A 14,524-nucleotide genomic window follows, 5' to 3' on the forward strand; every position below is an offset into this window, starting at 1 on the left:
GGGCACTAGATGTAAAACATCCCTAAGGGCTTATTAACTTAAGTCAAAAAGGCTACGAAGTCAGATTAGCCATATCATAAATCAACACTGAACTTCACACCTTTTGACGCGAACACTCAATGCTTAACGAGGCAAGAGGTCCAGTTACTCAGTGAAAAACTCAACATGATCTTTATTTTCTTTTTCCTTCTCTTTTTTATTTATTTTTCTTCTTTTTTTTTTTTTTTTTTATATATATCTTGCAAGCCAATGGTTATTCATCAATAGGTCATCCAACAAATCTCAAAAAGAACAAGCTTAAGCTCAAACATCATACCTCACAGAAAACATGCTAATGTGCTCATAAAAATTTATCTCAAAACAAGTGAAATCTCTTTTACCCAAAAATAAGTCATATGACATAATGATGTGTTCAACGCTTTAAGCAAGCTAATGAAATGTAAACCATAGTCATAGTTTAACTCAATCTTGACAAAAACATAGCACAAAATTTTATTTTATTTTTTCAAAATTTTTTAACACAGAAAGACAAAATAAACAAATAAAAACAAAAATAAATAGACAAAGTGTACAAAAATAAATAGACAAAGTGTTTTTCCATACCCCCAAACTTGAATTACACATTGCCCTCAATGTGTAGTATAGAAATACATTACCGGAAGTAAGGAAATCGGAGTGTGAACAAGGCTAGGGCGTCCCCCAAACTTAAACACCAAAACACCTGTCAATAAAAACTAACAGCAATATTTTTTTCATAGAAACAATATCAAAAGATTAATTGCTGTTAGAAACAAAAAACAAATAAAATTAACATGTAATGGAAAAGGAAAGAAAGAATTTTTGGAGTGAAGTGCAGAAAATAAACTGGAGGAGAAAACTTTACAGTGCTTCCCCCTATCATGCGGATGTCCAACCAATCCCTTCCACCCCTTCTTCTTCAAAACTTCATACCCCTCTGGAGGGATATTTCGCCATCTTATGTAGACTTGCTTGCTTCGACAGATCTTCTTAGGAAAGTGGTTCCTAGATTTGTGTGCTTGTGTGCACAAGTCCTTGAATATCTTGACATAATATCTTGACATAAGATGGCTCATGATGTGCCTCAAGAGGGACAGTGATGTAGGCGGGAGCTTCAGTACTCACTTCCATGTCACTGGGTAGGTCAGGATTTGTTGGTGGCTCACTATTCTCATGGTGCTCAACTTGCTCCTCTTTCTCTTCCTCCTCTTTGTTATCCACAATTTCCTCACTCTCAAGTGTGATGGTGACCTGGGCATGCTCATGATAAGAATTTTTGGAATCATCCTCATCAATCATGTAGTGCCTTTCAGCCATCAGCTGACTTTGAAGCTCTTCTTCCTCTATTTTGTTGAAGTCAGCAACTAGATGACCGATCTGTCCTTCTATCTTGGTCATGGCCTGCTTAAGTTCTTGTATGTCTCTACCATTAGCCATGTTGGAATTCTTCATCTCCTGTACGGCTTGATTGGTGAAACCTTTTAGCTCTTGTATATCTTGGGAATTGCTCAGGGTAGTATTCTTCTATCTTGCTTTATCTCTTGTATGTTCTTATCCATTGATTGCATGAATGCTTTCATCATGTCTTCCAGTGATGACTGTGGTGCAGGCACTTGAGTGGTAGACTGATAAACAGGAGGTTGAGCTTGATGATCGAATTGTGGATATTCTGAATGGTGCAATTCATCAAATTGGTGAGCATAATTTCCTGTAGCTTGAGCTGATCCTGAGAAATCATATTGGTTGCTCCAGTCCGGGTTATAACAATTGAAATTTGAATCAAACCCCGGGCTAGAGAAACTAGTGTTCATTTGTTCATATGAAAAGTTAGATCTAGCTGCTCTGATTTGGTATAATTTGTCCCATAAGTCATCGAGCTCAGCTCGCAGATCTGGACAATTGTTTTCCTCATGATAAGGATTGAAACAAAATGAACATGGTTTATGTGGGTAAAAATTTTGAGGATAGTTGGTAGGAGCTGGTGTCCCAAAAACTTGATGTGCAAATTTATTTAACTCGCAAGTGCACAAATCGATTGTAGTTTAATGGATTGCAAGTGCGAGGTCGATCCCACAGAGAATTGTATTTTTGAAAGAGCAATTTATATCTAAACTAATTAAATCCTAATCTAGTTCCAAAAGGGTTTTGATTTTTGAGTTTTGAAAATTAAAAGATAAACATAAACTAAATAAAATAAGTAAATCTAAGGATAAAGGTACTAAGGTTTGGGAATTCACACTCACCAAATCATAACAACATACTTTATGTTCATCAATATTAATCTGAAGTTCTCACAAATTAAATCATATATATGTTTTACTATGCTTCAAAGAATTAATCAAAATCATCCCATGTATCCATTCATTGACCAAATCACAAAAGGAATCCAAATTCAATTGAAACACCAGATGTATCCGTAGAACAAATCACAAGGGATATCCAATTTTTATGAGTTAAAAGCCAAGCAATCAATCATATAAAATTATCTCAAATCATCACATGTATCCTTGAATCACAAGAGATATCCAAGAATCAATCCATACAATTGATTAAAAGTAAAACAATTGAAATAAAAAACCCAATAAAATCAGAATAATAAAAACTTACATAAAAGTATTGATGTTCTTCATCGGTGAGGCTTCATCCCCAACCTTAGTTGGGAATTTAGCTCCACATAAAAATAAAACCTAAACTAAAGAAAACCTAAACTAAAAAGATAAAAACTGTAGAATTTTGCTCTCTAGGATTGTGTATATTTTCTTGAATACAAAGAAGTCTATTTATAGGCTTAGGGAAATCCTAGAAGCCCAAGTAAACCTAGATAATTCGGAAGTCTGTCTCCCAGTCAAAATAGAAGTCTGAAATCGGACTAGGATTCGTCCAAATTTGTGTCTCTTAATTGCGGGGCGATTTTGACATAGAAACCGTCCGAATTACGAAAATTCTATTTCACAACAAATTGTATTATTTTGAGCTAGCTTTCTAATGCCGTTTGAATCACTTCAATCCGATATTTGACCGGAGAGTTATGGTCAAAATACTAAGACGTGTGCAGAATCTGAATTTGAATCCGATCCGAAATCTTATCCAATCTGAACTTTAATCTGATTTAACCTTTTCTTGGATTTGGTTAGACTTAACCACATCATCTAGGTCTTCTCAAAGTATGCTTTCTTCCAAACTTCGCATTTTTTCCTTTAAAGCTGTAAAGCTGTAGTTTTTCTTCAACGACCTACAAAATACTAAAAACACAAAACTAACACAAAATATTAAATAACGACACAACTAAAGGATTAACTAATGTAAATAAAGGGGTCTAAATATGCAATATTTAGCACTTATCAATCTGAACTGTAGTAGGTGAGAACATCAACACCCGCATCCCTCCATGCTTCACTCCATTCCATATTAGCCACCACCCTATCCAATCTTTCCAATATATTTTCTTCCCCGGGCCGACCATCATTCCTTGTGAATCTTGGGCCTTGAAAACCTAGATCATGGAGATTGCAATCCTCTAGAGCATGCTTAAATGCTTCCATTTGTCCCCTAGGTAGGGTTGACATTCCTTTTTCTCTGCTAGACTCACAATTTCATTAAAATATCCGACACAAACCCACGGGGTGGGTTGAAATGTCTTAAGAAATCGAAGCAAAGCCCACGATTCATTTCTCTTTGTAGTCATCGGGTGTCTGTAGAACCCAGTGAATTTCCAATTTGGCCAAAGCCCCCGACTTCCAATCACCGCAAAAATATGACGACAGATAAAATTTTGAATATTAACATTAAATTGATCCTTCCAAAGCAAAATTAACCCTCCACTTCGACCCACACTATCCACACCAAACACGTAATGAAACACCCCCTAAACACCACCCTGACGGTTGTGTTTTCCCTAAAGCTTGGCTAATTTTATCTTGCCTAAAGCTACGAAAGCTTGTTTAATTTTATCTTGCCTAAACACCCCCCTGACGGTTGTGTTTTCCCAGAATTCTTTGTTCATACCTATCCCCAGCACATGGCGCAGATTATTATTTCTGCTTTGCAAAAAATAATTTTGACATTATTTTGCATATATTTTATCAAAATTTTAACTATTTTGATTCTGATCATTTTCTTTATTAATTTTTGCAGTGCCAAAATGGCTAGCAAAAAGGATAAAGAAAAAATTGTTTCTAAGGCTCTGACTATAAAATCAGAGTCCTCTCTTGCTTCTTCTTTGCCTATTTCCTCTGTTGCCATAACCAACAGATTTTCTCCCTTCTATCCTAATTCTCAAATGTCGTACTCAAGTACACTTGCCTCCTCCTATGATCCCTTTTCTGACAAATCAAAAAATCCATTCATAAGGTATGATAAAACGTCTGCCTATATGACTCTCCCTTATTCCCAGAACTTGTTCTTTGTTGAACTAAATCGTTCTGCTTCTTCTAAATCTACCGGAGATATTGCCCTCTCCTATTTTCCTCCAAATTTTCATTGGATCCCTAAACATCCTCAGAAAAATTTGGCTTTCTATTCTGCTGTCTTAAAGCAAACTGATTCTGTCTCCTTCAAAGCTATTCCTGACAGGAATAATCCCCATAAGATACTATATCATAGTGTCTATTTTAAACGGATTATCACTGAAAAGTAATAGGGTAACCATCCATCTGTCTCAAAATCCCTTAACGGATTTTCTATCCTTTGCACTTACTATGATTATGTCGATGCCTGGTTTAAATTCTTACTTTACCAAACCTCTGTCTTTGATCATTCTTGGTTTGTTAATTTTGACAAGAATTTTTCCGGAATCCTTCCCCTCTGGTTCTCCAGATGGTGGAACCAATTTGGCCTCCTCCCTGACATCCTTCCTCTCCAACTAGTTGAAGCTTACCAAATGTTCAAGAACAACTACAAAGTTGAGTCTTATGGTTATAAGTTTTCAACTATGCTTTATTTTGTCAAAAAATACAAAATTCATTGGATTCTGAAATGGCAATCTCACCTTTCAGAAGACAAAATCCAATGGCAATGGTTTGTCAAATGGTGGGATAAATGCTCACTAGTTGACCTCATTGTCTCCTCTGTCAAAGAAATGTCTCAAGCCCCCAAGGCTCCTGCTTTGCCACTAACGGCTAAATCTCCACTTTTGATTACTCCTAGTATATTCGCCTCCCCAAAAGAAGAAAAGGAAATATCCCCTGTTTCTTCCCCTTCCTCTGCATCTAGTTCTTCCAAGAAGAAATCTTTTTCAAAGAAGAAAGAAAAAATTAAAGCTCTCCTTGCTGCCCTTGAGGATGATTCTGACGACGAAGACGAAAAATCTGCATCGTCCCAGAAGCCCCTCCAGAAACCCCTTCAAAATCCTTACTATGAAGACACACAAGAATATTATCCTTACCCAGGGATTGAAGACTTGTGAATAGCCTCATAACGGCTCTTAATTGGACCTTAACGGCCACAATTTTCTCAAGAAAAAGATTTGCTACCATTCCATTATCGGTTGGTTCTCAGATCACTATTCCTGACAACAGCAAAGAAAAATCTAAAGATCTTTAACGGATCATTGTTCATCATGATTTGAAGTCACTGTGCAAAATCATTGTTCACTTTTACTGTTCATTGTCATGGACGACACTGTACAGGATTACTGATCAGACGCACTGTTCACTTCACTGTTCAAGATTTGTCTACCGACACTACAGTGCCGACAGCAACTGTTCAAGATTGACTACTTTCACTGTTCCAGATTGGCACCGAACGTGCCTCTACTGTTCACTTTTGACCGCACCTGCTTTCACTGTTTTATTCATGATTGTATTTTGTTTTATGCAATGTAATTAGCCTATATAACGGGCTCCCCTCCCCCATTGTAAGGCAGAGGTTTTCCAAAGGTTTTTCAGAGGTATTCTAACTTCTTCAGAAACTTTCTTGCCATCCCCTGTCTTAATATTCTCATGTCTTCTCTGTCACTTACTTCAGTAAGCACTATCACTTACTCTTGTAAGCTTTATCCAAAATCTGTAATGATTTTAAGCTTTATAACAAGCTTTGTTTATCTTATCAACTGCCTTTAACTTCCATTTTATATTTTGATTATACAACTGTCATTACTGCCTTCTTGAACGGTTTTACTGCTTTGATTAAAATTATCTTATTGCATGTACATCACTCTCCCCTACTCCCTGCATCTATATGCATACTGCGCTTCCACCCCTCCAATGTGTGTGTGTATGTTTTAAATTTATTTATGTGTTTATTTATTTATTTATGATAATTTGGATGCAAATATATGTTTTTTAAATTTATTTTATTTATATGTTTATATGTTTATATATATGTTTTATATTGTATTAATATATGTTTGGATGAATTATATAATGATTAACAACATTAATAAAACAGAAAAAAAACCTAGCCTATACCGTTTTGTTGCGCCTTTGATTATGCCGGCCGGGAAGCAATGTCTGCAGTTTCAAAACAAGATCATTAATCTCTTCCTTTATGGCATTTGAAGTTCTTGATGATGATCTTCTGGTAGACATTGCTGAAGCTCAGTGCTTTGCTTTCTTGCAACCCCTTACTATCAACGGCTAGAGTGGAAGTTGAAGAGGGAGGAAGAGGGTGTTTAAAAAGAGAGTGAGAGTTGAGGTTTGGACAAAAATAAATTAATTGGAAAAAGACCTCTGCAAAGAAATTAGGGGTTTTGATAAGAAAATCAAGGCCCATCTAGCCCCACATTTCTGTACTGCCCAAGCCAAATAATCAAGTGGAACTTGGCTAATTAATTAATTTCTGAAAATAATTCCAAAAATAATTAATACATCTATCAGTGTAGGACATGTGTCTAAGGATGTTTAGGCTGGTACTTGCTATGTATTAGGGTTTAAATATGTATGTCCAACCAAAAGATACTTCTTCCTCTGTTTGCTTGATGGGGATCTCTATGGGGCCACTAATGTTTTCCTTGTCTAATTCCCACTTTTCTTTTTTTTCCTTCTTCTTTTGGCGTATCTAAAATGTTGAGGAAGCCTTATGTTTGGATTCAACCAATTTACACAAGAACTAGACAGGAACCAGACTTAAAAATAGCATTTGTGATTGGACAAAGTTTTTTTTTTTTTTTTTTTTTTGAGTTTGAGAAATATTAAACTGACTTCTATTCTTAGATCGCACGTAATGAGGACATATGTCACTTTAATATATAGATTGAGTTAAAAAAACATACAGTTTGAAAAAAAAAAAAAAAAACTTTGTTTTTATGAAAACCGCCTCTCTAGAAATCCATTCCAAGGGTTTTAAAGAACTTTTGTTGATCGAAGAGTTAATGCCTTAAAATCCTCGTTAAAGCTGTGTTTACCTCATAATAGAAGTTCAATAAAGTTTTGAAAATTAGATGAAAATGAGTTGCAGTAAATGCCAGATGATCAGGTCTTATCATGAAAAGATTAATGAGACAAGTTTGTCTTTTATATGTTGAATTTTGTACTAACTTTATAAGTAATGAATTATATTGACCATCACACCGGCCTATCCCATCTGTTTCACTTTTCTTTATGTTTTTTCAGCTATATATATCTCTATCTTTTTCTTCCTGGCCTCCTGCTTAATTCTTATTAGAACAGATTTATCAACAGATATATTGAGAAAGCTCAACAATCATGACAACACCTGGCTGATCATAAGGATACATAAGAAGCAGCAACAATCTCGTGATAAACACATTACCTTATTATTATTTTATGTCACTTTTAATATATATATATATATATATATATGACAATTTGTTCATAATATTGCATTGAGAGTTACATTTTAGGTCCCCATAAAGAACCTAGATAGATGTTATAGAAAAACCTTACAAAAGAACCTAGTTAGAATTATTTTGTTTAGGGTCTCCACCAAAAATGCATTTAAATTTGGATTGAGTTTTTTTTTTTTTTTTCTTTTCAAGATTACTTAGATTAGGTAAATGTTAAAAATACACATTTTGGTACTATCCTCATATATAACAAATGCATATCCATGAATATTTATTATATTTGTTAATTAATTGAGAGTTGCATTTTCACATAAAAAATATAAACACACACACACACACACATATATATATATGTGTGTGTGTGTGTGTGTGTGTTTATATTTTTTATGTATATATATATATATAGGTTTATATTTTTCAAGTCTTATATATTTGCTCCTAATGTACGTAGAGAAAAAATGGACAAGAGTTGGATGACAATCTAGGGGTACGAGGGAAGACAGAGATTGGTGTAGATTGTTCGTGGAGTTTGCAGCTAGTAACTGTAGAACCCCTAATGGATTCATCTATTGCCCTTGTAAGATTTGTCGAAATAATCGGCGCCACCCGTCAAGTTTCGTATTCAACCCTTGACATAGGGTAAAGGAATAATGCCGAAATACACACTCTGGTACTATCACGGTGAAAAGCATGTACAGGGTCCTGGTACAGGCTCTAATTCGAATTGCTCGGCCACAGATGCGGGTGCAAGCACAAATCAGGGTGGAGACATGCACGTAATGTTGCGTGATTTATTCGGCATGCACGAAATTAGGGAAGACAATTGTGAGGCTCAGGTCGTGGTGCAAGGAGGTGTAGAAATTGTGAACCAAGAAGCCGCTGAAGGTGACGCACTAAAGTATTATGACCTTCCTAAAAAGGCGGAGAAACCACTTCATACTGGGACCAAAGATAGCAAACTGAGTGCAACTATACACCTGTACAACTTGAAGTGCGTTGGTGGACTTAGTCACGCGATATTCACGTCTTTACTTGAGTTCATCAATCAGTTGCTACTTGCGAGTGATGAAACTTTGCCAGGTAATACATATGAGGCAAAAAAGTTTCTATAGGACATGGGACTCGGGTATGAGAAGATTCCAATGTGTCGTAATGACTGTATGTTATTCTAAAAGGGCAATAAGGAGTTAGATTCATGTACCATCTGTGAAAAATCTAAATGGAAGGATGCAATCCATTTAGATGAGGATGGTCAACCCATATCGTCGAGTAAGAAACGTCCAGTGAAAGTGTTGCGGTGGTTTCCACTCATACCACGACTACAGAGGTTGTTTATGTTAGAGCATACTGCACCCTATATAAGGTGGTATGCAAAAGGCTGCACTAAGGACGGCGTATTGAGGCATCCAGCCTACGGTAAAACATGGAAGTCTCGACAATTTACATCCGGAGTTTTCAGTGGACAGCAGGAACGTAAGGCTTAGACTAACCTCGAATGGAATTAATCCATTTGGGAACATGAGCACATCCCACAGCACTTGGCTTGTAATGCTTGTACCGTACAACTTGCCTCTTTGGATGTGCATGAAACAAACGTTTTTCATACTATCCCTGATTATCCCGAGCCCAAGTTTACCAGGAATGGATATAGATATCTACCTTCAACCCTTAATTGAGTTACAAGAACTATGGAATGTAGGGGTACACACATATGATGTCTCAAAGAAAAATAATTTTGTGCTGTGAGCGCAGTTGATGTGGACAATTAATGACTTCCTAGCATACGCAGATTTTTTCGGATGGCCTACTAGGGGTGAGAAGGCATGTCCTTGCTGTGTGCACTCGACAAGGTCAAAATGGTTAAACACACGGCCATAAATGGTGTTTTATGGGGCATAGGATACTTGCCCACGGATCATCCGTGGAGGTGGCACACAAGAATATTTGACGGCAACCAAGAACTAGAAGGTGCCCCAGATGTGCCAAGTAGAGATAAAATCCTGAGCCAATTAGAAGGGATGGTGTTTAGGGATGAGAACGTCAGTAAGGCAAGGCCGGATGATAAAGAAAAAGGAAATAAGCGGAAGACAAATACTGATAACGTAGTGTGGAAGAAGAAAAGTATTTTCTTTAGGTTACCGTATTGGAAAGATAATTTATTGCGGCATAACTTTGATGTCATGCACATAGAGAAAAACGTGATGGACAATATACTTGGTACAATACTGGACATTTCAGGAAAAACGAAGGACAGCCTCCAAGCCCGCACAAACTTGCAAGAAATGGGTTTGAGACATACTTCATCCCTACACTGGCGAGGATGGTAAGACCTATATACAACAAGCTTCCCACATGATATCCAAGGATGATAAAACACATTTCTTGAAAGTGCTACGAAATGTAAGGGTGCCCGTCGGATATGCCTCGAACATTTTCCATTGTGTACGAGTGAAGGACCGTACGATATCGGGGTTAAAGAGTCATGACAGTCACGTACTGATACAACAACTTTTACCTATTGCATTACGTGGATCACTTCCAGATAATGTGGTTAGACCTCTTGTTGAGATGTCTGCATTCTTCAGGAGCCTATGTTCAACAAGATTGACACAAGAGGATATTGACCTACTGTAGGGTGACGTCTGTATCACGTTGTCCAAGATGGAACAGGTATTCTCCCCCGGCTCTTTTACCAGCATGGTTCATGTGGTCGTGCATCTTGTCTGTGAATGCCGACTCGGTGGACCATTATAGTATAGGTGGATATATCCAGGAGAGAGGTAAAATTTGTTTACAGATATTCCTGATTTTTATTTTTCACTCTAATACAAGACAATTACTAACTGAACTGATTGGCTGATCGATGTTCATATTTAGGAGCCTTGGAGTGTTCAAATCTAATGTGCGTAACAAAGCAGCTCCTAAGGGCTGCATTGCGGAGGGCTACATAGCAACTGAGTTGATGACGTTCTGTTCGAGATATTTAGATAATGCACCAACATTTAATAATAGGATACAAAGAAATCTGGATGGTTCAAAGGGACATGGAACACAAGTCAGACTCGATCGAATCACAATGACACAGATTCACTGGTATATTATGTTTAACTTAGACGAGTTCCTTCAACTACGGACGTAAGTTGAGGTCCTTCACTAGCATATGTATGTTCAATCAACTTGTACCATGACTACGTAAGACTAATTTGATGTTTAACAAAAGAACTGTTAGAGTATATTTGCTTTTGGTTCAAATCAACTAAAGAAACTAACCTTGCGTTTTCCACTGTACGTAACATATTCACAGGTCGATCAATTGGACGATCGATGCAGGAAGGAACTTTGTGACAAATTGGTAATGCATTGTAGAGGGCCGAGGGAGTCAGCAGTTAGATACAATAGATATATGGTTAACGGCAAGCTGTTTCACACTATTACATATGATACCAAAAAAAGGACTCGGAACAGCGAGGTTATTGTGCCGACTGTTGATGGCGAAATGTACTACAGGAAGTTAACGGAAGTACTTGAGATTCAATACTACGACAAGACTAAGCATATTACGTTCAAGTGTGATTGGGTGGACAACACGAGGGATAAGGGTTATAAGGTGGACGAGTATGGCATAATACTTGTCTACTTAAAAAACCTTGTCCATATGGGAGTGCTGATTACTGATGAGCCGTATGTGCTAACTTCACAAGTTGACCAGGTATTTTACGTACAAGTTGATAGGGACCCGTAAGAACTAAACCTAGAAACGTATACGACGTTGGTCAGGGTAAAGGGCCTCACGATGCATGTACCAACTACCACGAGTGTGAGCCATTCTTATTGACTAGTAATATTGATCACGATCCGCAAGATCATAACGAATACGTCAGACCCAACTTAGATCCAAACTAAGCGTATGTGATAGAATATATATATATATATATATATATGTATCCTATTTTTAATATGTGAGTCATTTATATATGGTAGTGAATATTTCATACATTGTATATGTAATTAATTGGGTGCGTGTTATTTTTCGCAGGTTGCCATGAGTACTAGGGGAAGACAAGAGGACGGAGGCCCTTGACAAGTGCTAAAATACTCATATTTTCAGCCCTTAACTTGTATATTTTATTCCTTTGGTTTTACTTAATTAGGCTGTTTTAATTCATTTTTGTGTTTTTCATATTTTTACAGGCTTTTAGAAGAAAATGAAGTAAAACTAGGTGATTTGGGCTCAAAAAGAGAAGATGGAGAAATTGGAGCTCCCTGACACTGCAATCAATCGCAGGGTACCTGCAATCGAGCGTAGTACCAGAGAAGACACCGCACGAACCAAGCCAGGAGCAATCGAGCACATGACAGAAGAAGGGTCGATTGCAGACCTGCGATCAAGCGCACATGGGCTGTGATCGAGCGCACCCGTGCGCAGAAGACTTATCAAGTGGCGGCTGGATTGACAATATTTCCATATTGGGGTTCTCCAATTCCAATTTGTAATAGGTCTCAAAACCCTACAAATTTCCTAGGTTTACTACTTTGTCTAGGACTTCTAAAGCCTATAAATAGACCCTTAAGCCTCTAGAATAGATACGCTTGGAGGAGAAGAAAAGGTGCTCTTCAAGTTCAAGTCTCGGGTTTATTATTTTCCTTTCTTTTCTTTTATTTTATGAAGATGTTTAACATCAAATTTATGTGTAGCTAATTTAATTAGTAGGGCTTGATTGAAGCCCTAGTTATGTTTTGTTAATATTTCAATATTGGCGCCTTTGTGATGATCTTGTTGTGCTATTTAACTTTATTAATACCTGCTTGCATGAATTCCTCATATGTGTGTGCCTGATCAACATATGCATGTGGCATGGACTAGTTAGTTAAATCAATTTGGATGGCCAAGTCCTGGGTTTAACATAAGTAACAAAAGAAATCCACGCCGGGTTCTTGGGTTAATCAACATGGGGAACCGGGAGTATATGCCATGCCCTAGGCCTCGTGTGTTTGTTGATTTCCATAGAACATATGCTTTCCTAAGGAACAACTTAGTATAAATCATGCTAAATCCCTTAGAAATGAAAAGAGTTAGAGTAGATGCCATGCCTAACTTGTTGCTTAGGGAAATCTATAGCTTTAGGAGTATACGCCATGCCCTAAGGTTGACAAACATTAGATATGCATAACCTGATCAAAGCAATGGTATATTGTTATATTAGCTAAATATAATTAGTGGTGGATATCAAAGCCCTACCCTTTATTATCATCACTTCAAAAATCAATCTTTGTTTGCTTTTGCTTAAGGAATCTATTTTTAAATATAAATTCAGCAATCCTCGTGGGAATGATCCTGTACTTGCACCATATACAACTATGTTGACCTTGTGCACTTGCAGATAAAACGTACAATTTTTCACCTATCAATTTAGGTAGATTTTTTCAGAACAGCCCTCGTCTTCTGTGCGGCAGTCTATGTCGCATGGGTCTCCATCGAACCACCTTGATGGCAGCGAGCAACAAGGCGTTGCTCAGCTTATGAGGCAGTAAGACAGGTATCGACCATTACTTCCAGGTGATGTGGAAGAGGGATCACTGTCCCCAATCCATACGGAATGACAGACTTGGCCCAGATGGGGTATCGGCTTAAGTCATCTCTGTACGACACAGATGCATCATTTCATCCAACTCGCTGGCCGATGTACAGCGAGTTAGGGCTGAGTTCTCATGGCCATGTGGAGCGGCTATACGGCCAACCTAGCGCAAGTACGGACTATAGTGAGACACAGCCCCAGAAGACATGACTGGTGGTACAAGTGTCATAGATGACTCGCAGCCCAGTGACATTGCTCCAGCCGGCCGGTTAGGCCCTTGCCAGGTCCGGACGATAAGTAAGTGTATATGCCCAAAATACAAACATATAAGTCTTAATTATATGTAGTTAGTATTCAATTTGAAATAACTTATTTCGGTAATTATTAATCTGTTAGGTATCGATCCCGATAGAAACACCTGTTTAGAGGTGTTCACCATTAACGACTCGCACAGGTTGCCAGGGTTCCCTCCGAGAAAAGGATGGTACTCGAGTACAATACTTCATGGTAGCCCATAGGATTTAGCGCTATGAGGTTTAGACAAATGACAGGTAAGATCGTAAGGAGTAGGAATTATGTCCGAATACGGGACAACTAGACAAAGGTACCGAAGCGTACGAAGGAGGATATATGTGACGCTTCAATGGTATGTTTTAACTAGATGTTATACGATAGCATGTGTATTTTATTATGTCAAACACTCCTAATGCATGTATATATACGCTCTAAGTTGTACATATATGTGTTTGTTTATATGTATATACATATACACATATATTTTGGTTTTTTTAATTTATCAATTTTGAACTTGTGTAGGTAGACTTTTTCGTCCCGCCCAAGTGCAATATGGTTGCCGTAAAGAATGACGTGTTTCGAGATATAGGCACCAAGCTGAGGACTTGGAGGCACGAGTTAAAAAAAGATCTTGCCATTCAGCCGGACGATACTCCGGATACTGTACAGGCGAGAGTGGGGCAAGAAAGGCTCTCCAAGTATGACCCCTTCAACTTGGAGATCTTGTTGGACAAATGGTGTAGCAAGAAGAACCAAGTAGGTCATGAGTTATACTATAATTTTATGTAGTTTCATTAATTGTAATTATGTTAGTATTAACATATTAACAGTGTTAATTGTATAGGAGTATGCTGCGCATATGAAGCGATTGCGAGCATTGAACAATACGCCC

The sequence above is a fragment of the Corylus avellana genome, chromosome ca9 (assembly GCF_901000735.1).
Source record: "Corylus avellana chromosome ca9, CavTom2PMs-1.0".
Taxonomy (NCBI): Eukaryota; Viridiplantae; Streptophyta; class Magnoliopsida; order Fagales; family Betulaceae; genus Corylus; species Corylus avellana.